The 24,466-nt window shown below is 41.4% G+C and overlaps 1 protein-coding gene across 8 annotated transcripts in view; it reads right to left on the reverse strand.

Moving 5' to 3' along the window:
• Nucleotides 1–24,466, reverse strand: part of PHACTR2 (phosphatase and actin regulator 2) — a 246,515-nt gene that overhangs the window by 153,602 nt on the left and 68,447 nt on the right. The window contains exon 1 of one of the 8 annotated variants that reach the window (XM_078054642.1): nt 19,985–20,121. The exons of the other annotated variants lie outside the window; for them this stretch is intronic. The gene's annotated coding sequence lies outside the window, so the exon portion shown is untranslated. Of the gene's footprint in view, nt 1–19,984; nt 20,122–24,466 lie in introns of those variants that run through there. 8 annotated transcript variants of the gene reach the window in all.

Genomic DNA, 24,466 nt, shown 5'->3' on the forward strand with positions numbered 1-24,466 from the left:
TCTGTTTTGGGCTCCCTTTCAGTAAGTGCCTCCTTGGAATTTTTTCTTCCCCTTGGCAGCACACTCAACAAGTAAACAACACCACAGTACTTATGTGCAGTGATACAACACTTCAAGCTAAAGGCCACCTACACAAGGGAGCCTACTCAGGCCCCATAAAGTGACTAGTAAAACCTTCAGCCTCCTCATACCCACAGGTCTCACTAATTTGGATCACCTTCCATGCCAATACTCAAGGACATTCTGTGGAGGCACCATTATGAGGCCAAACTGTATTTCTCCATCCCAGAGAGGTACTGGTTACTTTGGAATAAAGCCCAAAATACCTAATTTAATATTTAGCTGATTCCTTGCCAAAAGTGGGGCTTGACATAAATTCAAATGCTGAAACTCCACTTGCTTTTTAAAATACCACTGGAAAGAAAAATTAGACTGGGTACCAGAACTATGTTCTGCTCTTTCTGAGATGGTAAAATTCTGCCCTCTTAGCAGAACTGGATGGCCACCCTCTAACTTTTTTTTTTTTTTCCAGAGAGATGTCTGGGAAAAGGATGTATGATCATATAACAGATCAATATTCATACTTGGAATTAGAGAATCTTATTATTCTATGGGCTTCCTTAAGAACACTATACAATTACACCTCCCTCATTTATAATGTAACTATCACCACCACCTTCTATATTGATTGAGCATGTGCTTTGACCTCTATTAAGCACTGAGCATAAAGAGATGAATGAGGCCAGCTTTGCCCAAAAGGATTAGTCCAATAAAACTTTTACCTCCTTTCCCATTGGCCAGGAAGGGAAGAGAAAAAACCTGAATAACCCAAATACAGCCTGGTGGAGGTTGACATTAGCACTGCTAAAGAAATCAGACTGCTCCAGCAAGAAAGACCACTCTGACAGGCTGGATAAGCAACCCCCTCCACTCCCAGATATACACATCCTAACCCCTAGAACCTGTCAATACCTTACATAGCAGAAGATACTTTACAGATATGACTAAATTAAGGATCTTGAGGTGAGAATATCCTGGATGATCTGGGTGGGCCCAATCTAATCACAAGAGTCCTTGTAAGGGGGAGGCAAGAGGGTTGGAGCTGGAGGGAGAAGATGCAGGGACAGGAGCAGGTGTTGGAGATGAGAGCATGTTATGCTGCTGGCTTTGAAGATGGAGGAAGGAGCCACGTGCCAAGGACTGTGAGTGGCCTCTACAGGCCAGTTTTAAAGGCAAGGAATAGATTCTCCCCTAGAACTTCCAAAGGAATGCAGCCCTGCCCACACATTTAGACTTCTAGCCTCCAGAACCATAAGATAATAAATTTATGTTGCCCTAAGCTACTAAGTTGGTAGCAATTTATTACAGCAATGATAGGAAATGAATACAGCCATGCTACGGACCCAGAAGCCAGATCTGGTTCCCAGCACAAGGGACAGATAAACTTGATCCTTACAATTCTTTTTTTTTTTTTTTTTTTTTTTAAGATTTACTTATTTATTGGGGGGGGTGGCAAAGGGAGAGGGAGAGGGGAAGCAGACTCCCTGCTGAGAGCCGAGCCCCACACGAAACCAAGAGTCATATGTTTAACCAACTGAGCCACCCAGGTGCCCCAATAAGATTGGTTTTTTAAACAATCATGCCATCATTTACAGAGCCAAATGAATATTGTCTGCCTAAAATCAGTCCTATTGTGAGGTGCTTCACTTATTGCTCAGAACATTTTTCTAACTTGGAATTGCCATCAAAGATGAGGGAAAGAAGATATACAAATGGCCAAGAAGCACAAGAAAGAAAGGTCAACATCATTAGTCACAGGGAAATACAAATCTGAACTGCAATAAGATAATATTTCACATCCACTGGGATGGCTATTATTAAACAAAAAAACAGAAAGTAACAAGTGTTGGTGAGGATGTGCACAAATTGGAACCTCATATATTGGTGGTGGGAATGTAAAATGGTGCAACCACTGTGGAAAACAGTTTGGCAGTTCCTTAAAAAGTTAAACAGAGTAATGACATGGCCCAGCAATTCTACTTCTAAGTATATACCCCAAAGAAATGTAAACAGGTCCTCAAACAAATACATGTACATAAGTGTTCATAATAGCACTATTCACAACAGCTAAGTGGTAGAAACAACCCAGATGTCTATCAGTGGATGAATGGCTAAACAAAATGTGGTCTATCCATACCATGGAATATTATACAGCCATGAAAAGAAATGGAGTACTAATAGATGATACAATGTGGATGAACCTCAAAAACATTATACTAAGTAAAATAAATAAAAGGTCATATATTGTGTGATTCCATTTATATGAAATAACCAGAATAGGTAAATCCATAGAGATAGAAAGCAGACTGGTGTTTTGGGGGGTTGGGGTGAGTGGGCAGAGATAAGGAATGACTGCATAATGGGTGCAGAGTTTTCTTTTGGGTTATGAAAAGATTTTGGAACTAGACAGAAGTGGTAGTTGTACACCACTGTGAATGTACACACTGAATTGTACACCTTTTTTTTTTTTCTTTTTTTAATGTAGGCTCCACAGCCAGTATGGAGCCCAACACGGGGCTTGAACTCACGGTCCTGAGATCAAGACCTGAGCTGAGATCAAGAGCTGGCTGCCAAACTGACTGAGCCACCCAGGCGCCCCCTGAATTGTACACTTTAAAATGGTTAATTTTATGCGAATCTCACCTCAATTAAAGAATGATTTTTTTTTTAAAGATGAGGAAAGCCTGTCTTGAACTCTCCAAGGCATCTACACAGTGGCATGGTATGCTGCTGTGTCTGGCTAGGTGCTCGATAAATATTTATGAAACTGAATGGTAGAAAATATTCAGGCCCCAGAAGTAAATTTATTTTTTGGAATTAGTCAAGATCATTCTAGGCCAAGTCAGCTGAATAAGATGGGTTATCACATGGAGTCATGCCATCTTAGTTTTGAAAAGAATAAAGTGTAACTACAAAGTAAAAGACTGCTGTCGGAAACACATTTCCCTCCACCTGGCAAGGGTGAACTTGGTTTTCAAACACTCCAGCCTAAATGTCACCTCCCCTTGGAGCTTCCCCTACCTTGCCAAGTGGAGCTTACCTCCTGGGCCTCCCACCTTAAACAGTTCATAGCTACCTAAGCACTTCCAGTTCTATAACTTCTCTGTCTTCCCCATAACGGTGTCAGCTCGAAGGAAAGCAAAGCTCTAATTTATTGACATACACTTAACAAAAAGCCCCATGTTGGCAGAGAGAAGGCTTCGCAAATGTTTGTCCAACGACAGAATGAATGAATTCATGAAAAACTGAATGAATAAAGTTTTGTTCTGGCTTGTGAACGGGCTCCAAAGACAATTCTAAAATTAGAATTCCAAATTTGTTTTGAGTAATATCAACATTCCGAAATGAATGCAATTCTTGAAAGAAACTCTCTTTGGTTGTTTAAATTCTCATGTCTTTGCTAAAATCCATCCCGTCCTTCTTTAATTGACACGCCTTATACATTCTCCCTGGGGTGCCTGGAGTGCACAGCATAGTCAGGCAGATGCTCTTAAGACCAAAGTTTTTTAGGGGCGCGTGGGTGGCTCGGTCGTTAACGAGTCCCGCATCGGGCTCCCTGCTCGGCGGGAGGCCTGCTTCTCCCTCTCCCACTCCCCCTGCTTGTGTTCCCTCTCTCGCTGTGTCTCTCTCTGGCAAATAAATAAATAAAATCTTAAAAAAAAAAAAAAAAGATCAAAGTTTTTTAGAATAAACATGTGCTAACTTGTTCTCTATAGGGGTAAACAACGGGTCTTTGTCACTAAGGAAGAAATGTTTTAATATTTTTGTAATCAAGCTGCCACCACAATTCTGCCAGGCTTTCCTTATCTCTTGGGAACATCCTCTGATAACAATGCAGTTTTGTGCTAAATTTCAAACAAATCTGGGCCACTGCAGGTTTGTCAGGGGTGGGGACAGTCATGTAATTACGTGCCTTCATTCTGTTGTCACACAAAACAAGATGAAATTCTTAGCATTTTTCTTTGACCTTGGACCACTTCTTGAAACTTGAAACAGCACGATACTTAAAGGATTCAAGCAGATTGAAATAAGAAAAATTAGTGTTCACCCGAAACTACACCAAACTAATAAAAGATTTTAAGAAGCTATGCTTACAAATCTCCCAGGCTTTGTAACTCAGTCCTGTTCAGAGGGCCACAGAGCGGGATGAAATTCACATTACTCAGAACAGCACGCCATCAACCCGCTCGACCACTCTGCTTTACTTTTCCTCACGGCCCGTCTCACTGCCTGGCCTTATGTCAGATATTTGTTTACATGTTTATTTTCTGTTTGCCCCAAAAGACCAGGAAACCCATGGTAACATGGACTACCGGTGCTGCATTCTCTGTGGCTAGAAGAATGCCTAACACAGAAGGTACTCAATTCGTATTTGTTGACTATTTCTTTCATCTAAGTTATATTTTAAAATTGTTATCATTAAAGGAAAGAAGAAAGAGGTATTTCAAAGTAATTCAAAACCATAAGCTTCACCCAGTTATTATCAACAATTGTAAAACTCCCACACTCAGGAAAGGAACTAAATCTATGAGAGGCACATTGGTAGGACACACAGGAAAATACAAAACAGTAGCTCCTTGCACAAGGTGAAGTGGAAATCAACATGTAGCAGAAACTGATCTGACAAGGTATCAAATATCATTTGAATGAACTGCCCAGTGGCAGTGTAGTTTAAATTCTGAGTCACCAAGAAAAACTTCGCTATATCTCAAAAGAAACACAATTCTGGCACAGAAATGATCCCATCCTATTCTATATATGTGACCATATTTTTACCATGAGACAAATAATGCACTCAGCAAATATTCATAACAGGAGATTGAACATTAGTCCTAGATCTGCTCTACCCTGATGCTTGTCTCCTGGTTCATTATGATTTTTTTTTTCAGCTCCTGACTGTGTTCACCACCTCTCATTTCCACCGCTGTTCTCAAGTCTTAGACTCAGTGACAATCTCAGCTTCCCCTCCTCGACGGCACCTGTATGTGCCCTCTGCTCGGCTTCCCTTAGGAAGCACCTCATCTGATCCAGTGCACCCCTGGGGTCCTTCCTTCAGTCCTGGAGCCCCTCAAGGGCAGTTTGAACACAATGCCCCCACCCAGCAGACACAGGGTATTTATCCACTGAACACAACCACATATCCTGAAAATAAGCTGCTTCCGACAACATTAGAAATGACTGGAGATGTATTCCCAAATTGCTTATTTAACCCATAAACCTCAAGTCTACTCTCCACATAGGAAGATAGAAGAAAGTCCAATTAAAATGTTCTCATTGTGATAATACTGTATGCAAGTTAATCACTATGAGTCTTGGTCCTAAGAACTAACGAGATTTTGCTGATTAATAAAAGAACAAGTTCAGTAGTAGCATGTGTTGGGTCAGGGTGGGGAATGGGTGGGGAGGCTGGGCCTTCCAACCATTCATCCCAAGTTGCTGTGGGGTTGGGACGTATGTCAGTAGCATGAGGGGGTGCGCCCAGGATACAACATGTCCCCCATGCTCGTGTGAAGTATGTGCTGCCTTCCAGTTAACTGAGTAAAACAGAATTATTGCCTTTCAAGCATTTCAAAAAGCACTACATGCTTATTGTAAAAGCAAAACCAAAAAGAACCTCAAACAAAATAGAAAAATATGAAGTAAAATATAAAACTTCCTCTTTCATTTCCCAGGGATTAAGAACTACCAATAGGGGGGCGCCTGGGTGGCTCAGTCGTTAAGCGTCTGCCTTCGGCTCAGGTCATGATCTCCAGGTCCTGGGATCGAGCCCCGCATCAGGCTCCCTGCTCAGTGGGGAGTCTGCTTCTCCCTCTCCCTCCACCTTTCCCCACTGCTCCTACTCTCTCTCTCTCTCTGTATCTCTCTGTCTCAAATGAATAAATAAAAAATTCTTTAAAAAAAAAAAAAAAAAAAGAACTACCAATAGCTTGGGCTATATTCTTTTCAGACATTGTTCATGCACACACAAACTGATTTTATAAATTTAATAAGCTATACATGCCATAACCACTTGTGGTGGTTATTTTTCGCTTATTTTCAACAATAGTTCAGAACTATTTCCCTCTCATCTGGGTATTATTACTAAGTTTCACTCCCCCTCCACATATTGAGAACAAGGGATAATTTAAGGATGCTGATATATTGGGGCACCTGGGTGGCTCAGTTGGTTAAGTGTCTGACTCTTGATTTTGGCTCAGGTCATGATCTCAGGGTCGTGGGATCGAGCCCCACATGGGGTTCTGCACTCAGCAGGGAGTCTGCTTGGGATTCTCTCTCACCTCCTCCCTCTGAACCCCCGACTCTCTCTCGAAAATAAAAATAAATAAATCTTTTTTAAAAAGGATATTGATATATTTTAGGTATTTTGAAAAAGAATTTCTTTCTAGAGAAGGTAATTAGAAATGTTCAAGGAAAATGGATAAAAAGTATTGCTAGGCTGAGCCTTTTTCAGATTGAAGGCTGGCTTCTTTTTACTCCCTCCTTATGACCAAATTTCAAATGCCTCATTCCTTTGGTATAATCAAATCCTCCTTGGGCAAAACAATTTTCTTCTAGGTATATTGTACTTCCTTCTTCATGCGATATCAAATTTAATACACTTGTTACTGTAATTCTTACACATTCTATCTTCCCCTGCAAGGAATCCTTATAAAAATATACAGTTTAAAATTCTAAATTTGGTTTAATGGCAATCAAACAGAAAAAAACAATCAAGATTCCCAAGAACTATTCCTGGATGTATCAGGACTTTACCAACATCATCAGGCAGGCAGCTGTGTTTTGCATTTTTGCATCCAAGTGCTTTCCCTTCGGACTACCCTTCTCTCCTTAAACTTTTAAAAATGTATAGAATGAGAATGTACAAACACACCAGCGTGCTACATAGAACATTTTGCAGCTTGGTGACAATGGTCCGAGCAAAGGAGTCAGCCTGCAAGTATTTAGCACCTACTGTGTGCTGCATAGTGTGTGAGGCCTTGAGGAAAGGAAGAAGGTTAACGCTGCCCTCGAGCAGGGCCCTGGCTGGTGGGGAGAGCTCAGGGAGTGGCTAACCCTGCATTGGGGTGCAGAAGGATTTCCACATGGTGACGGACTGAGGAGACACATGTCCCGAAAGACAAACAATTCCGCACGTGAAGAATGGGGAAGGAACAGAGCATGTAGCAAAGCAGAGAAGTGAGAACACACAGCATTGGGGATGAGATGAAGTGTCGGGTGCGGGGACCCGGCCATGTGACTAGAGGTGGGTGGGAATGTTGGTGACACAGGTGGGGGGCCGTGCGGACAAGCGCTTTGGGTGAGATTTTGACCTTTCATTCTATCCTGAGGGCACAGGCAGGATCATTGAAGATTTTCGTCCAGAACTAGGAAATACACTGAGCTGCCACTGAATCCAAGTAAACGCAAAAAAATTCACGACCTCCAGCCCCTACAACATGAATCACAGGAAAACGACTCCGGCCCTCATTGGGGGGTCTGTGCATTATTATCGTGGACAGAAGAAGAACAATCTTGATTATCTGTTTTCCCAGGCCACAAAAGATAAGAAACAGCACCCGCCAACTTCTTCGTATCTATAGGATGTGATGGATGGGAACTAATCTGACGGTGGCGATCATTTCAGGAAGTGAGTCGGGTCATGGTGCTGCATGCTTGAAACTTAGCCCGTGCTCGGTGTCAGTTCTATGGCAAAGGAAAAGAAATGCAACAGCGCGGGAAAGGGAAGGGCAGTGGGAGCTGTGAGAAGCAAGGACCTAGACCACAGCAGAAAGGGACAGCTGAGGGTCAGAAGACGCAGACAGGAACGCGGGGGAGCCAGCCAGGGCAGGCGGACGGCAGGGGCCCCGCGACCACCTGAGGGGTGGCTGTGAGCATGCCATTCGTTACTGTCGCTAACAACTTCAAATGCGTTTAAGTGTGAAACCAGTTTGTTGTGATGTTATTCTACCGGGCATAAATCAACCCTCTACTTGGATGAGGAAAGTGGGGCCCGTGAGTCAGCCCGAGGCCCCATGCCAACAGGTGGAAGGGGCTCAGCCAGGAACAGATCCTCCTTTTCCGACTCTGAGCCTAGTTTCCTTGCGCTAGTCCAAATGTTAGAGTATGTTCAATGCGAGAAGGCAGGGAACTGTGACAAAACATACGCAAGAGCTGCAATTTAAGAATGATTCTCACTCAGAATACAAAGTCACACGATGGTGGTGAAGGGGTGAGCGTCCTCCCAGCTGCTGGTCGCCTGTGCTGTTCCAGAGAGAGGTGCTGGAACTGTATCGAAAGCTGTGCTTCTGGGTGGAGGGGGCCTCGGAGGGCTCGTGGTGCCTGGGGCTCATTCCTAGTCTCCTGAGTTTTCTTTGTTGCCAACTCACACCAAATCGAATAAACCAGAATAAAATTCGTGCAGTCCTTCTGACATCTTCTGTCAATCCCTTTCATAAACTAGCATCTACCTCGGTCTGTTGGTCTAATTTGTCCAAACCCCCGATGCAAGACTCCAGTCCCTACTCTGGAACTGGACCTCCACACTCAATCGCTGTGGGAAAATGCCAGGGCTTCCCTAATCCTCCTACTTCTTGTCCCTTCCCCCGGGTTTGTACTGTCCCTCCATCTGCTCCCCACCTGCCATATCAACATATGTCCTTTGTACGCTTGGTCCCCTAGTTAATGAGCCTCTACTGGAATTTCCAGCTGATTTCTGGTCCCTGATCACCTGATGGCATATCCCAGCACAGACAGCTTCAGGATAATGGATTGGGACAGTTGCGTTTTCACGGACGCTGTGACCAAAGCCATTTGGCTGTCCTCCCCAGAGTCAGCCTTTGTGGCCAGAATATAACACATTCCCCTGAAAAACAATATTGCATGCAACGCAAAGGGTAAATTGTGTTTGGCTTTCCTTCTGCAAAGAAGTCAATGGGAATCAGATTTGGCATGGCCCATGCCTCATGAGTTGGCAAATGGCCAACCATACACTCAACCCGACATGCTTTTGTGTGTCAAAGCAACGTTTTCCATGTGCAGTTAAGCTGTGCATGGGACTACTCTCCGATAATAAATAAATAAATCTACTTTCCTTTTTTTTACCTTAGTTTCCTATCTATAAAAGCAGAACCGATCATTTGAAATGTTTACATAACTCACTGGCACACGGTGAGAAATGTACTACATTGGTAAGCATTTTTGAAGATGAAAGGGATGTGATTGAGGTATGTATAGCATTCTGAAAAAATAAATCACTTATCTCGAGTCCTGCATTTATAACATAGTTTTGTGGAACTTGATTTTGTGTTAAAACAACCCAGGCCCCCAAAAGGACATTAGAAGTTTTTTTGAGTTTTGAGGCTTCGTGAAAAGCTTTGCTGGAACTGCTGGGGACAAAGCCCATGTGTGTTAGTATAAGAGACACCTTTGTTTATAGAACCTTAGGGTTGTGACAAAAACTGACACAAGCCAGGAAATGTAAAAGTTAACGGTGGTACTTTTGTGCTAAATGTATGCTAAGGGGCTGCTAGTTTTTCACAAAGTCTGGATTTTAAGGACAAGGTTGGCTTTAATTTCCAACTCTCTGGCTTTTTTCAATGAGAGTCATAGTCACACAGTTATTTAAACAGATGTCTTTGAACTTCCTTCTTTTAAAGAAGTGACCCTGAGGTTAATGAACGTAAAATGCTTATTGTTTGAGCAAATGAGTTGGCTCCACCTCCTGACGTCCCCTCTCTAAGTGCCACAGACCTAGACGAAATTCTTACACAGGAAGCCCAAGATACTTTCACTCTTCCACCACAGGTCAGGATTGGTCATCTTTCCTTGTATTCCCTTATTAAAAATGCCCTAAATGAAGCTGCTTATTAAAAAAAAAAACCAAAAACAATGGTCGCCAAATTTCCATTACTGAGCAAATAACACCCAAGTATATGAAATGCAAAGAGAGGCATCCAGCTGGTGGTAAATTAAAGGTAAGCTGGGTGGATAAAGTTTTAAGCAGATCCTGGTTAACGCCAGGGAATCTAGTTGGGGGCCTCTCCACAGTAAGTGGATACAGAATTCACCAGCACTCCCAGGCAACATCTCACTGAGAGATGCTTTGTCTACAGGTCAACGAAGGCCTCCACTAGGCCAGACAGAGCATTTCTGTAAATGACACAAGATCTTTATGGTTCTAATAATTATTTACTTTCATATCGCAACAATCAATTCTCTTCATAACACACAAAGCAGAGGAAACCTGCTTTGTCTGAGCGGCTTCATAAAGATATAAAATCTCTCCCTTAGACTGACAATGGGTCTTAACAGGGGTGTGCAGTGGAATCCTCTGTGAAATGTTTTTGTTGTTGTTTTACTTCAGCTATCCCTTTTTCCCAAGGGAGATTCTGAATTAGTAGATGTGATGTGGGGCTGGGATGGTGATTGATTGATAAATATATAGGAAGAAAGATGATAGGTAGGTAGGTAAATAGACAGGCAGACAAACAGATATACATAAACAGATAGGTAGGTAGGTAGATAGATGGACAGACAAATTTTAATTCTACAAGTGATTTTGATGGGCTCTCCATTGCTCCTCTCTTAAGTGGTATATGGCCACAACATTCAACTGCCAATAAAAATTAATTCATACTTTCTATGTAAGTACTAGCACACAATAAAAAACGGACCTCAGGCTTTATTTCAGCCAGTTTTTGAAAACGCATCTTCTGCCAGGTGCTTTGCGAGGTGATGAGTTCACAGAGAAGACATGCCCCTGTCCTTGGGGAGCTGTGGCCCTGGTCAAAGAGGCAGACACATAAAGTAACATTACAGTTTACCTGCTAATGTGCTATAATTAGGTAGGAGAGTGTTGTGTGGGAGTAGAGGAAAGAGAAAACTAATTCTATCTAGAAGAATTACAGAAGATTCCACAGAGGAAGGGACACTTGAGCTGGGTCTTACTCAAGGGGAAGGCTTTTCAAGGTGGATGCAGAGAAGCCAGAGACTTCCACAGAGAAGGATCAGCATGTTTAAATGATGTGTGTTTCTAGGGGGTATTAAGAAGTGCAGAATGGCCAGTCCACAGGATGTGTGGGTGAGGAGGATGGGGAGAAGGGCAGTTAGGGTGGGGCATGAGGCGCCCTTGTGTGGGGGTGATGTTACGGGTCAACCAAGACGAGGGCTGGTCCTTTGGAAGCCTCCTTTGTTATTCTGGGGGAGGGGGGAGCGCTCCAACCAATACCTCATGCTTCATTTGTAGAAACATTTAGAGTTAAAAACCCTCTGTCACTTTTTCAAGTGATCCTCACAACCACATGAAATAGTTAAGTAAAATATTATTTAAAAAGTTTTATTGAACGTTATTGTTCTCGTTAAAAGGTATGCATTAAGCCCAGTGTAAAAAGCACCAGTTATTAACCAAAATACTCAGAAAACAAGCTATCAAATCATCCCTTTGCTTTAATATTTAAGATCAGTTCAAAATGATCTTAAACTCATCCTGAGGTGTGTCTGTGCATGTGTGTGTGTGTGTGTGTGTGTGTGTGTGTGTGTGTGTTTGGAGGGGAGAAGTATAAGGTGGAACAGGACCTATTTCTCTATCACTAAAAAGCAGGACGCCTGGGGGAGTCACATGATATAACAAATATAGCATCGGTGTCTAATAGTGGCTCTGACCCAGCCAGTTGGCACAGATAGTTAGTGACGATTAAATCGTAGCAGTGCTATTTGGGGTCTAATAATGTACCTCTTCTGTTATATAAAACTTGACAAGGGATGCTTAACATCTCTTATTAGTTAAAACTCATATGTAAAATCTCACTAGATAATACTTTTTGCCACTGTGGTGAATCTTCACTCAATATTTAATTTGCTTGGGAGACACTGGAGGAGAAAACACGCTTCCTGATTAGGAAGTAGGTGATTCGTTCTGCATGGAGCACTGGGTGTTATGCACAAACAATGAATCATGGAACACTATATCTAAAACTAATGATGTAATGTATGGGGATTAACATAACAATAAAAAAATTAAAAAAAAAAGAATTGTGAAAAAAAAAAACTAATGATGTAATGCATGGTGATTAACATAACAATAAAAAATTAAAAAAAAAAAAAGGAAGTAGGTGATTAAGTCTCTCCAGAGCTGCCTTCTTTGATCAGGTCCACAGACTCCAAAAGGATGGATTACAGAAAACTTGGATTCCGTTTACTTTGTTCCTATCCTGATATGTTGTCCAGAAGCATGCTCTTGCCTCTGTTTTTATCTTGCAGCTGTATCCTTGGAGATTTCACTCACTCTCACAGCCTCTGGTCCCACCTGCCAGCAGAAAAGTCCCCAGCACAAATCCTCAGCTAGATTGTCCTGATACTCAGGGAGAGGAGGAGGGGGCAGAAAAGCCAGCTTCTTACTCCTATGAGGTAGGTATTTCTGAGGGTTCGTCATGGTGGTTCTCACCGTGGTTGTCCATTTGAACATTCTGGGCAACTTTTAAATGAATACCAATGTCCTGACCCCTCTCCGGGAACTCTGATCTAATTTGTCCAGGGTGAGGCCCAGAGATTGGTATATTTTAAAAGCTCTCCAGGTGATTCTAATGGGTAGCCAGATTTGAGAACAACCACTCTAATTCGTTGGAGGACACACAGATGGCTCTGATGTGCCAACTGGCCTCAAGATGCCTACAATCTGGTTGGGGAAAAAAAGATGCAGATAGAGAGTAATCTCAGAGTACTGTGAAGTACAAAACTGTGTGGTGAGTTCTTTTAGTGCCATGAGAAAAGACAGGGCTCCAAGGCCAGTCGGGAAGATGGGGTGTGTGCTGGGCCTTGAAACAGGCTGAGGTTTCATTAAGTTCCCTTAATAAAACTGCCCCATCCCCACTGCCACGACTCCAACCAAGCACCAAGAGGACTTCATTCTTGGGAGCTTCCATCTTGCCTCTCTCCCATTCTTCCCATGTTTATGCCTTGAAATCATCAGTCTTACCAGGTCATGCCTCTGCCTCAAACCCTTCAAAGGCCCCTGAGAGCTCGTAGAACTATGTCAAATCTCAGACCCTCCATGATTGGCCTGGTGGTCTTTCTCATTACCACTCCCTAGCAAGATGGCCTTGCTTTTGTTCCTCAAATGTCCCAATCCCTTTCCTGCCTTGGGGCTTCCGTCACTCTGCTGGTCACTCTGCTTGGGACACTTTTTCCCTGACTCTCAAGGGACTGATTCCTTCTTACTCCTCAGGTCTCAGGCTGCATGTCACCTTCTCAGGGAGGCTGTCCTTGACCAGCCAGTCTAGAGTAGCCCTCTACACTAACCTCATTCTCTATCCACATGCCAGTTTATGAACTTAACAGCACTAATCACAACCCAAATATTTTATCTATTCATTATTAAGTTTTGCTTTCCCTGCTGGAAGGAAATTCTATGATGACAAGCTCTGACTCGTTCCCTGGTGTCCATGCTAACCAGCACAGTGCCTGGCACAGAGTTAGTGATAACGAAACAGCTGGATATATGGATGAAAGAATGAACGGCGAGGAGGGGAAGGCATTCTAAAGTGGGAAGAGTAGCAAGAACAAAGAGAAGGAAGGAGAAGATGTACGTGTGTTTGTTTGTATCGAACACACAGAAGACCAGACCCTTGGACGTAGAAGGTACTGTGGGATGTAACTGAGGATAAGGGTGAGCAAGTCACGTACGGTTACTAACAGCTGTTACTAATGAAAGTCAGAGTTGAAACTTCACATCTGTTAAGGTGTAAAAAAACTGTACCAGGACTGAATGATTCAGGTCTAAGAAAGGAAATCATGTTTCTAAAATCCAGAAGGTAATGGAGCATAATTTTAGTCACTATACATAATTAAAAGATTAAATATTTGGGAAAAATTGGTTTATGTGAGGAAATTCAAAGTGTAATTTGGGGGGGATAGCTGGATGTTGGGGGTCTATCTTCTATAAAATAATTATTCAGAGCTACTTATGGAAAAAGTCTGTACGTACTTTATGTCAAACAGTAGGAAAACCTGTTAACCTATCTTTGAAACCATAGCTTCTTTTGACATATCTATGGAAATTTGAATAAATGAGAGTGTTATTTCACAGCATGTCTTCCAATCTTGTCGTGGTTCAGAATCATGGAGAGTCTGAAAAGAGGTAATGTACAATGTAACATGTTAGCATTACTCGGGAAGGATCTAGCCATGCACAGATGTGGTGAAAACAAAATCCCCATAACTCTGTGATCTTCCTCTAACCATGATCTTTCTCAAAGAAAATGAAAGAGTAAAATTCTTCCACATTCCAGAAAAATTTGTCTAAATATTTAACTATCACTTAAAAATTCTTCTATGCCTCTTTTCATAATTTCTGTTAATGATCCTAACATTACAATATCCTTCAAATGAAATTTTTAAAAGATTTATTTATTTTTATTTTAGAGAGAGAGCGAGAGTGGGGTCGGGGGATAAGGGGCAGGGGAGAGGGACAGAGAAACTCAAGAAGACTCTACTCTGAGCGCGAAGCCCGATGCAGGGACCCTGAGATCAGACCTGAGCTGAAACCAAGAGTTGGATGCTTAATTGACTGCACCACCTAGGCGCCCCCCCTTCAAATGAAATTTTTGAATAATTTTTTATAGCCGTAACAAATCTCATAGGTGGACTCTATCAAAAAGTATGTGGACTCTGAGAAACAAACTGAGGGTTCTAGAGGGGAGGGGGGTGGGGGGATGGGTTAGCCTGGTGATGGGTATTAAAGAGGGCACGTATTGAATGGAGCACTGGGTGTTATACGCAAACAATGAATCATGGAACACTACATCAAAAACTAATGATGTTATGTATGGTGATTAACATAACATTAAAAAAAAAAAAACACAACATGCCGAACAACCCCCCCCAAAAAAGTACTCTATTTTATAAAATGTATGAATGTTTGTGAAAGAATACTTCACAACTACATTTTTTTCTTACCGATGTACCGATCTCTAATAAACTATTCAGATATGTGATAATATCATGTTTGACACTGAAATTTAAAAATGAATTTCCTTTTGAAAAAATTGCCCTGAATTAATGAAATGACATATTTGATTTAATTTTAAAACATTTCTTATATGCTTACTACATCCCAGGCACTGGACTCAATGCTGTGGAAGATATGAAGATGAAGAATCTCCAGTCTCAAAGAAATATGATAACACAAAAAATGCTGGGTTGAATTTTGCTATCATCAAAAGATCTGGATTCGAGTTTATAAATCACACACATATTTGTTGAGTTCGTACTCAGCCTCAGTTTCCCCATATTTGACGTGGGGAAAATAATCTTTACTTACCGAATGATTGCAAGTACTAAAAAAAAAAAGAATGGTTGCAAGTGTTAATGATGTAACACATGCAAAATACTTAAGTTGATGCCTGGAACATAATAGGCATTCAAAAGATAAGCATTTTTCCCTTCAAGACATTTAATATTCAGTTAAATATGACTTGCCTTTGTTATGTATGTTCTTGATGTCTGACTTATAAAACAGAACTTCAAAATCAACTTTTTTTTTACATATAAAATCTAACATCCATTTTTAACAATGCATATGAAATGTTAGTTTGGATCAATGAAATCTGCACATTACTCTTAATTTCAAAGATGTAATTGAATTCCATTCATTTCCAAATCTGACTAAGTCTAGCTGCCTCTCCTTCTTTACTGCATCTGATGGTGATGCTAATGAGCAATGAAATGCCCCAAAGCCTAGAAACAAGGAAGGAGAAATCCTGGACATAGATGACACAGATATATAATTTCAAAATAAGCAAGCTCTGATATTTATCCAAGTGAATAGTTTGCTAGTTCTCCCAAAATGGCTTCTATATGAGGAAATAGGAAATGGAGAAGAATTCAGGAGAGGAAGAATAGGGTGAAAATGAAAAGCAAAAATGAAAACAAAGGGATTTTAACAGTGATTCCCAAATCTGAGTTCTACACCCTTTTACTAGGCATCCCCCGGAGAACCTGTGGTTAATATGACCAGGAAATGCTGCATTCTAGATTCCATCTTGGGACTTCACAACAAATATTAGCACAGGCAAGGAATTCTGCGCTACTTCTATTAGCATGTTAAGTAAAACCTGTTTAACAGTCAAACTTAGCAATTCCCAAAATTGCCTAACATTGAAATCTCTGTGTGTGTATGTGTGAAAAGGGAGTGAGATTTAATACCCTATGGCATTCATGTGCAATGACATATCATTCAGAAAATGTTGGGTTACTGATTTCCCTTCTCTGTCACCAAAATGCTTTCTTGCTGACTCTCCATATCTCTTCCACTATTTCTTCTTGACCCAAGCAAGCCATCTGACAAGAATTCCTATTTTATCTTATGGATACAGAAAAACTCATTTTGCCTTTGGAAAGACGAGTGGTTGCAAATAAAAAAACCACTCAGAACTAATTCTAATGATCGGGGGGAAAAAAACCCAAAAACCCAAAATTTTGTTTTAGAAACAATGACTTTGTCCTCCTTCTCCACACTCTTAAGCCAAGACTGTTGGTTTATTCTCAGGAGGTCAAAGTCTCCCCAAAATTAGAGTACAAACTCAGAATCAGACCTATAAATACAAACTGATGGTTGCTAGAGGAGAGGGATGGGGGAATGGGCAAATGGGTGAAGGGAAGTGGGAGACACAGGCTTCCAGTTATGGAATGAAGAAATCACGGGAATAAAAGGTACAGTATAGGGAATATATCGATGATATTGTAATAGCATTGTATAGTAACAGATGGTAACTACACTATGGTGAATACAGCATAATGTATAAACCTGGGGAATCACTATGTTGTACCCCTGAAACTAATGTATCATTATTTGTCAACTATACTAAAAAAAAAAAAACACCACTAAGAAAATTTAGTACCACTTCTCAAGTACTTTTATGTACATGAACCTATATTTCCTTTGACTTTTTTGTTTTAAAGGACAGTGATTTCTACAATAATAATGGCACCTTGAAAATAGACATTCCAGAAAGCAAATTCTTTATTAAATTTTAATCTCTCCCTGAGAAAAATATCTTTACATGAATCTGAGGTGCTCTCAGAAATACTTATTTGGGGGCGCCTGGGTGGCTCAGTTGGTTAAGCATCTGCCTTCAGCTCGGGTCATGATTCCAGGGTTCTGGGATCGAGCCCCGCATCGGGCTCCCTCAACAGGGAGTCTGCTTCTCCCTCTCCCTCTGCCCCTCTTCCCCAGCTTGTTCTCTCTCTCTCAAATAAATAAAATCTTTTAAAAAAATACTTATTTGATGAACTATAAAATGCTACAATAGCACAATGGGCTTCACAATAAATGCAAAGGAAAATACTGTAATTACCGGTTTTATAGCAAATATTCAGTAATAAATATTTTTATGACGTAAGAGGCACTTCAGAAAATAAGAATCAATTCCTTTTTTTAATTAAAAAGAAAATCTGTTTGAGATTTTTATTAAATTTGTTAAAAGAGCTAGCAACACTACATTCCCCTACATTGACGCTTTTAATCCCCAACCGAAAAATGCACGCACAAGTACATATATAAAATGCATTATATGCATGCAAATGTATGCATATGTATGTATGTGTGTATATAACATTATTATATTTCTAAAATGTGTCACGGTTAACAAAATTATAGCTACTAAAACCAAGATATCATGAAAGTAGGGGATTAGAGGGAAAAAATTTAAATTGCACCAAATATAGTTTTCAAACATAGTCAAATGTCCTAGAAAGCTCTCATTTCCAAAACAAATTAATTCACATAGGAAAGTCTACTCCATTAGGTAACCCTTCTCCCGAATCACCATCTGTAGTTGTTCAGGAACATGACACTGGCAGCCCGAGCTGCTAAGGTAGATTCTCCTAGGAAAGTTTTTTGAACCAGTTTGAAATAAAATGTGTTTGTGCTTACATTTTCTTATATACAGCCTACCTTTGCCAAAATTATTTCAATGCTTAGTGGCATGTTTCTCTGGACCTGGTCTTATCTCCATCTGTGTTGAAAAGATTGTCAAGAACCATTTGAAAGTCTCTTTTCTGTACATCACCTATAGGATCCCACACAGGCTGGGGGGCCAGGGGTAAGGAAGCAGTAAGTGCTGTTGGGTTTACTGGGATGAACTAAACAAAGCAGATTAAAATAGAAAAGATTTTAAATGGGAGGTAAAAGAACAAAAAACCCTGCATTATCCCAAATCTATGGTTAGTAAGGAATTTCGTGTGTGCACATGTGCCCGTGTGTGTGTGTGTGTGTGTGTGTGTGTGTGTGTGTATAAGTCATCACTGACAGCTATTAAAGTTAGTGGGTAACATAGAGGTATTTCAAGCTCAACAAGTCCAAAATAGAACTCATTGTTTTTCCCTTAAAACTCCCCTGTACTCCACATCATAGGATTATTATTATCTTAGATTCTCACTAGAAACCCCACAAGTCTGCTTTGATTGGTCTCCTTTCCCCTGCCTCCTTATCTACTCATCAGACTCTACTGATGCAATGCACCCCTCAATCCTTTTATCCCCATTTCACCACTGATCTCAATTTCCAGTTATGTTCTTTTTTTTTTTTTTTAAAGATTTTATTTATTTATTTGACAAAGAGAGAGATAGCGAGAGCAGGAACACAAGCAGGGGGAGTGGGAGAGGGAGAAGCAGGCTTTCCGGCGAGCAGGGAGCCTGATGCGGGGCTCGATCCCAGGACCCCGGGATCATGACCTGAGCCGAAGGCAGTCTTTTAACGATCGAGCCACCCAGGCGCCCCTCCAGTTACGTTCTCGGTGCAGTCACCTGACTGGTGTCCGACTCTAAGCGCTTACCTTTCTACACCGTCACCCTGCTGCGAGAGCCATCCTGCTAGAACACATCTTGATTCATAAAGAACCTTGCTTGAAATTTTGGATGGTTCTTTAAACAGCCAACATGCATTGAGAAGGACCGTATGCCAACCACTGTACCAAACTTTACATGTAGTATCTTATTTTCTCTTCACAACAATCCTGTGAGATGGATACAATTATGGTTGGCACTCACAAATGAGAAAATAAATTCATAGGTTTTAGATAGCTTGTTCATGGTCACTGGGATGCCAGGCGGCAGGGCCCCCAGTGTTTATCTCAGATGATCAGATGCTCTTGATCATTCCCTTATAAACCCTCCCTCAATCTGGTTCCCAAATAACCCTCCAGTCTTTTTTACAAGGAGCTAGCAGACTGTGAACTTCTCAAATTCAGTTACTGTGCCTCAAGGGTCAAAAGCCTGTAAGTCACTAGGCTAGAAGGTAAGGGGAGGGCACAGTGGTTCTCCCAGCCGTCAGCTCCCTTCCGAACAAGTGTGCCTCCTATGACCCACGCATGGTAGTGGAAACATCCTGATCTCAAGCAATGAAAAATGCGCCCCACCAAGGCTGCAGAACTTTTTATAATACTCTGCCCCTGTAGAATATGGAATAACATTTCAAAAGCATTGTTTTTTAGACATCAACCGCACACTACTAATCAACTTAGCCGCAACATCGCTTCCACAACTCATTCATGAGCACCACTTGAGGAAGGGGAGGGAGAGGAGCAGCGAGGGGACACAAAAGCAGGGACAGAATAACTTGGACCGCAGCTGTAGTCACAGACCTGTTTTTGGTAAAGGACCACCATTTGAGTTGTTACAGAATTTATAAGAAGAAACAGTCACACACACACACACACAAAAGAGAAGAAGAAGAAAGAAGAAAGAAGAAAGAAGAAGAAACAGATATTGCTAAAACTGCCCTGACATATTCCACATGCACTGTTTGATAAATATTTGATTGTTATTCCAGGAAAAGCTTTTAAAGGAATACATAAGCCAGCAATTATGGGAAAGGGATGTCTCCTTCTCAGAGATAGTAGGAATGCCAAAGACAGCTCTCTGCTGCTAAGGAAAGGTTGGACAGACTCACATGCTTGCTGAACTGTGCAGACAGGCGTAAAGAGCCAGAGTTCCAGGCAGCACACTCTTCCTGAGGTGTTAACAGCAGAAACCAGGCAAATATCTTCACCACAGTGTTCTGTGTGATGTCAGTAAATGAGAGGCACTGGGCTTTGTGTGTGTGTGTGTGTGTGTGTGTGTGTGTGTGTGTGTGTGCGTGCGCGCGTGTGCGCGCGTGCACGTGCACGCGCGCGCACATGTACTCATAGTTGCGTCTCTGCCTCACAATTATCCAAACCCCAACCCAGAAAGCCCTGCTGGAGGAAGGCCTCGAACCTGCTGGTTTAATGGTGAGAACTGTGCCCAGCTCCGAACTGCTGGCCTCTGCCATCCGGGGCCTGAACCCATGGCTGACTGGACAAATTTAGGCAGATATTCAACATCATTCTCTTGTTTAAATCAAATGGGAGAAATTGCAGTGCTCCAAGTTCACGGCGGAGAGGGCGGGGGGCGGGGGAGGTCTTGATCTAACGCTGAAGGTATTTCCAGGGTGTTTTTGTTTGTTTGGTTGGTTGTTTTTTTGTTTTGTTTTGGTTTTATTTTTGGCCACTTACCAGTACTATCTTAAATGCCTTCCCATAGTCAATACAATTTATTGAAGTGTACGTGTGTGATGCATGTTTACATTTCCCTGCTCTAAGAGAGGCTGTTTCTGTCATCAAAAAATTACCATGAGGGCGCCTGGGTGGCTCAGTTGGTTAAGCGACTGCCTTCGGCTCAGGTCATGATCCTGGAGTCCCGGGATCGAGTCCCACATCGGGCTCCCTGCTCAGCAGGGAGTCTGCTTCTCCCTCTGACCCTCCCCCCTCTCATGCTCTCTGTATCTCATTCTCTCTCTCAAATAAATAAATAAAATCTTTAAAAAAAAAAAAAAATTACCATGAAAAATGATCACTGACAGTCACTTGGCCATTATAAGAAAGATGTTATTTCTGAAGTATTCAAACAACGTAATTTAAAAGCCTGTTTATACATACCTATATTGGAGGTTTCACCAAAAATTTGAAATGATCTAGAAATTGCTGCTTTAAAAGCCACTTGACCAAGTGCACAAATATTCTTAAGTGTGTCAGGAGCAGAGGTATTTTATTAATGGCATTTAGGAGCATAAATAAATATAAGTACAAATTAAGAAAACACTTATCCCCCTAAGCTATAGCTAGCCAAAGAGTAAATCATAACCCTCAGCACTTTTTATACCAATAAAAAGGCTGCTACAGTAGTTTCTTTCCTTTTCTTAAATGGCCTTTAAATAAATACATGAGTCAGTTAAGAAAGGCATTTACTTGAATTAAAGTGATAATTCTGCCAGGACGTCAGTATAATTAATTGTGGGTGGCAGAAGTTTTAAATGAGGCTGAATTAGGGATTCTAGTTTATTTATTTTTTACTCACTCTACCTCTATAATTAGAGAAGTTTTTGGTGGATCTTGAAATTGTGCCTTGTCATGGAATATCATACCTACATGCTCTTATGACAAGCCTTATGGCATACTTTTTTAATGACCAAAATGGGGGGCATAATGTATACACACACATATACATCATATGCATTTACATCAATCCAGCCTCCTTCCTACTACTACTAATGCTACTACACACACACACACACGCACACGCACGTGCACACACACGCACATGCACACGCACACACATACACGCGCAGACGCACACGCATGCGCACACATGCACGCGCGCGCACACGTGCACACACATGCACACGCACGCACACACACACACGCACACGCACATGCACACACACACACATACAGTCCCCCAACACTTGTTTTGTTTCCTCCACAACCCTGAAATTCTCCTCCCTAATATTTCACTGTTCCAATTTATTTCAATGCCTTCAACGTCAAATACAAAATTATTTTAGTCACAGAGTTTTAGTCCTGGTAAACTATTTCACAAAAGAACTCAAAACACTCTGCCTTCAAAATTTCTGCTTGCTTAGGCTACCTGCACCAAGGACTGAAATGGCCACATGTCATAAATGTGTTTTACTAAAAATGGGTGGTCTTACTGTGTAGGACGTGTTTTAAACGATGCATCCCAGCGTCTAGAGACACTGGGGGGCATCACTATGAAGCTGACAGCAGCTGAGAAACTGAACTAATGAGTTTCAGGAGACAGAGAACCCACAACCCATTTGGGGGAATTCTGTACTTAGTGTCAATAACACTGAAATGAGGAGCGGATATCTTCTAAAAGTTCAATACAGCAAAGAAAAAAAAAGTTCTGCATGAGAAATAATTTTATGCTAATCATTTAACTGGCATTAGAATATTTCAACAGTTATATTTGTCTAGCTGGCAAGTAAAGATATTAAAAACAAATACATTTTTTAAAAAGTCCATACACGATTGGCCACTCATGTCTGTACTCCCGAAATTAAAACCTCAGAGGATACTGAGACATTGTCCACATTTCATCCTAATGTGAAGACGAAGCATAAGACCCAAGCACTCGTCTGCTATTATGCTGGGCGTATTGTAATGCTGAAAAAAAAAATTGTCTTTAGCTCATTAACTCCATCTACCTTTTGCCACCCCTTCGTAATAGTTTTTTCATCAACTGTATGCATTTTTCACCCTCTGTTCTGAGCACAAAAGGATCACACAGCACACTTCGCACAGCCTAAAGAAAATAACAGTGCAGTCTGGAAAAAGGTGAATGTGGAATTAGAATCTGCATCCCCAATTACTGAACTTCAAAGCAAACACCGATCGCCTGCTGGACAATGCAGCAGGGTTAGCACATCCCATGTCTCCCGGGCTTGAATGATGAAGTGCAGAATAAGACCAACAAATAAGACCAACAAATAAGCAAACCTTCTGCAGCAAAGGATGCCGCCTGCAAACGAGCCCGGAGGCTGGGAAGCATTCACGCTTGCTTTACCTACCGGCATTGTCCATGTCTCAGGAGCGGCGAGGCGGGTTCTGCAGCCTGGCAGCCCGGGAGCCCCAGCTCCTCTCCTGGCTAACGAAGCACCCTGCCCTTCTTCTGATTATCAGTCCTTGCTGGCAGCACACAGAGCATACTTCATGCACTGTCTGCAGGAGACACCGCCAGGAAATTTATATCTCCAAGGATGACAAACAGCCATTAGCTCCATTACAGGCTGATTAAGAGAGACTGAGCCTATCAAGTGGATACTTGAATCCACTGGGGGTTTCACCTCTGTTCCAAGCAAAGGAGAAAAAAAAAATCACTGCAATGTTGAATGTACTGCACATTTCAGGAAAGAAGTGCACATGCTATGCAGAACACAGTGCTTTTCCAAAAGATGCCAGAGCAAACATGAGCAGGAAGAGGCACAGATAATTAAAAGGTAAAAAGGAATCTTTGAAACTATAATAAATTATCCTGTCTTTGAGGTTGATCTAAATGTGGTCCAGCCTTTATCACTGACATCATCGAATGACTGGGCAACTTTTCAATTTAGGATTTTAAAGTTTGTGGTGGTCGTTGTCACTGTCATTGGGGGGTGGGCAAGGAAGAGCAGAAAAACCATTTTAAAATAAAGGCAATCTTTAATATTTCTGCACTAATTAAATGTTAAGGAGCTGAGTATTGTCATCATGTTTTAGCTATGTTTTCATCATGACGAGTGTCCCTATTCCTGGTCAGAATTTCTGCCCACCTATCCTAAACAGAGAAATTCAAAGGAATTTCATTAATCGTCACCAATAACACCAGAAAGAATTGTCAAAAGATGTCAGGGGACTCCACCGTATGTTACAATCTGTAGCCACCTAAGTAACAGAAAGCTGAGGATCAAGAAAAACGCATTTACGAACACAGGAAAGTACACTTCTTTAATTTGGCTGTGCAAAGATGCAAAGTCACCTAAAATGCCTTACGACAGCAAGGCATAAGGATGGACAGAGTGTTGAAGAAATGATGTGCCATGGCCTGGGGCTGTTAGGACATTAGGTTCTGGGGACAGCACCACTCTCTTTTCTGCATTTTCTTAGATAGAGTAAAAACACTGACAGTGCCCTCATTTGACCTATGATACGATGAATCCACAGTACAGTAAGGGTGTACAGCTTTTCTATTTGACAAGATTTAAAAAAACAACTACCAGTTGTGGTGTTATCATACTCTCAGGGTTGTTCAGTTGGAAAAGCAATTCATTTATTTCACATTTCCGTCTACCACTGGAATTCCTGGTGACAAATCACTTGCAATTATTTATAATCTTGCCTTCCATTTTGACAGCTTCGAAGTAGTTGTTTTTAACCTCACTTCTCGTTTTCCTATAGATTTGAGGTTCCTTTACTGTTTACACAGAATACACCATTTATGATATCCATACTAGTACAAAAACATTTTCTTCAAAGAAAAGTTGAATTTTTGCACTGAGACTTTATCCCCCTTATTTCAATTCTGTCACAATTTTGAAGATACATCACTCTATGAATTTCAAGAAAACATTCTTCAC

The sequence above is a fragment of the Halichoerus grypus genome, chromosome 9, assembly GCF_964656455.1.
Source record: "Halichoerus grypus chromosome 9, mHalGry1.hap1.1, whole genome shotgun sequence".
Classification (NCBI taxonomy): domain Eukaryota; kingdom Metazoa; phylum Chordata; class Mammalia; order Carnivora; family Phocidae; genus Halichoerus; species Halichoerus grypus.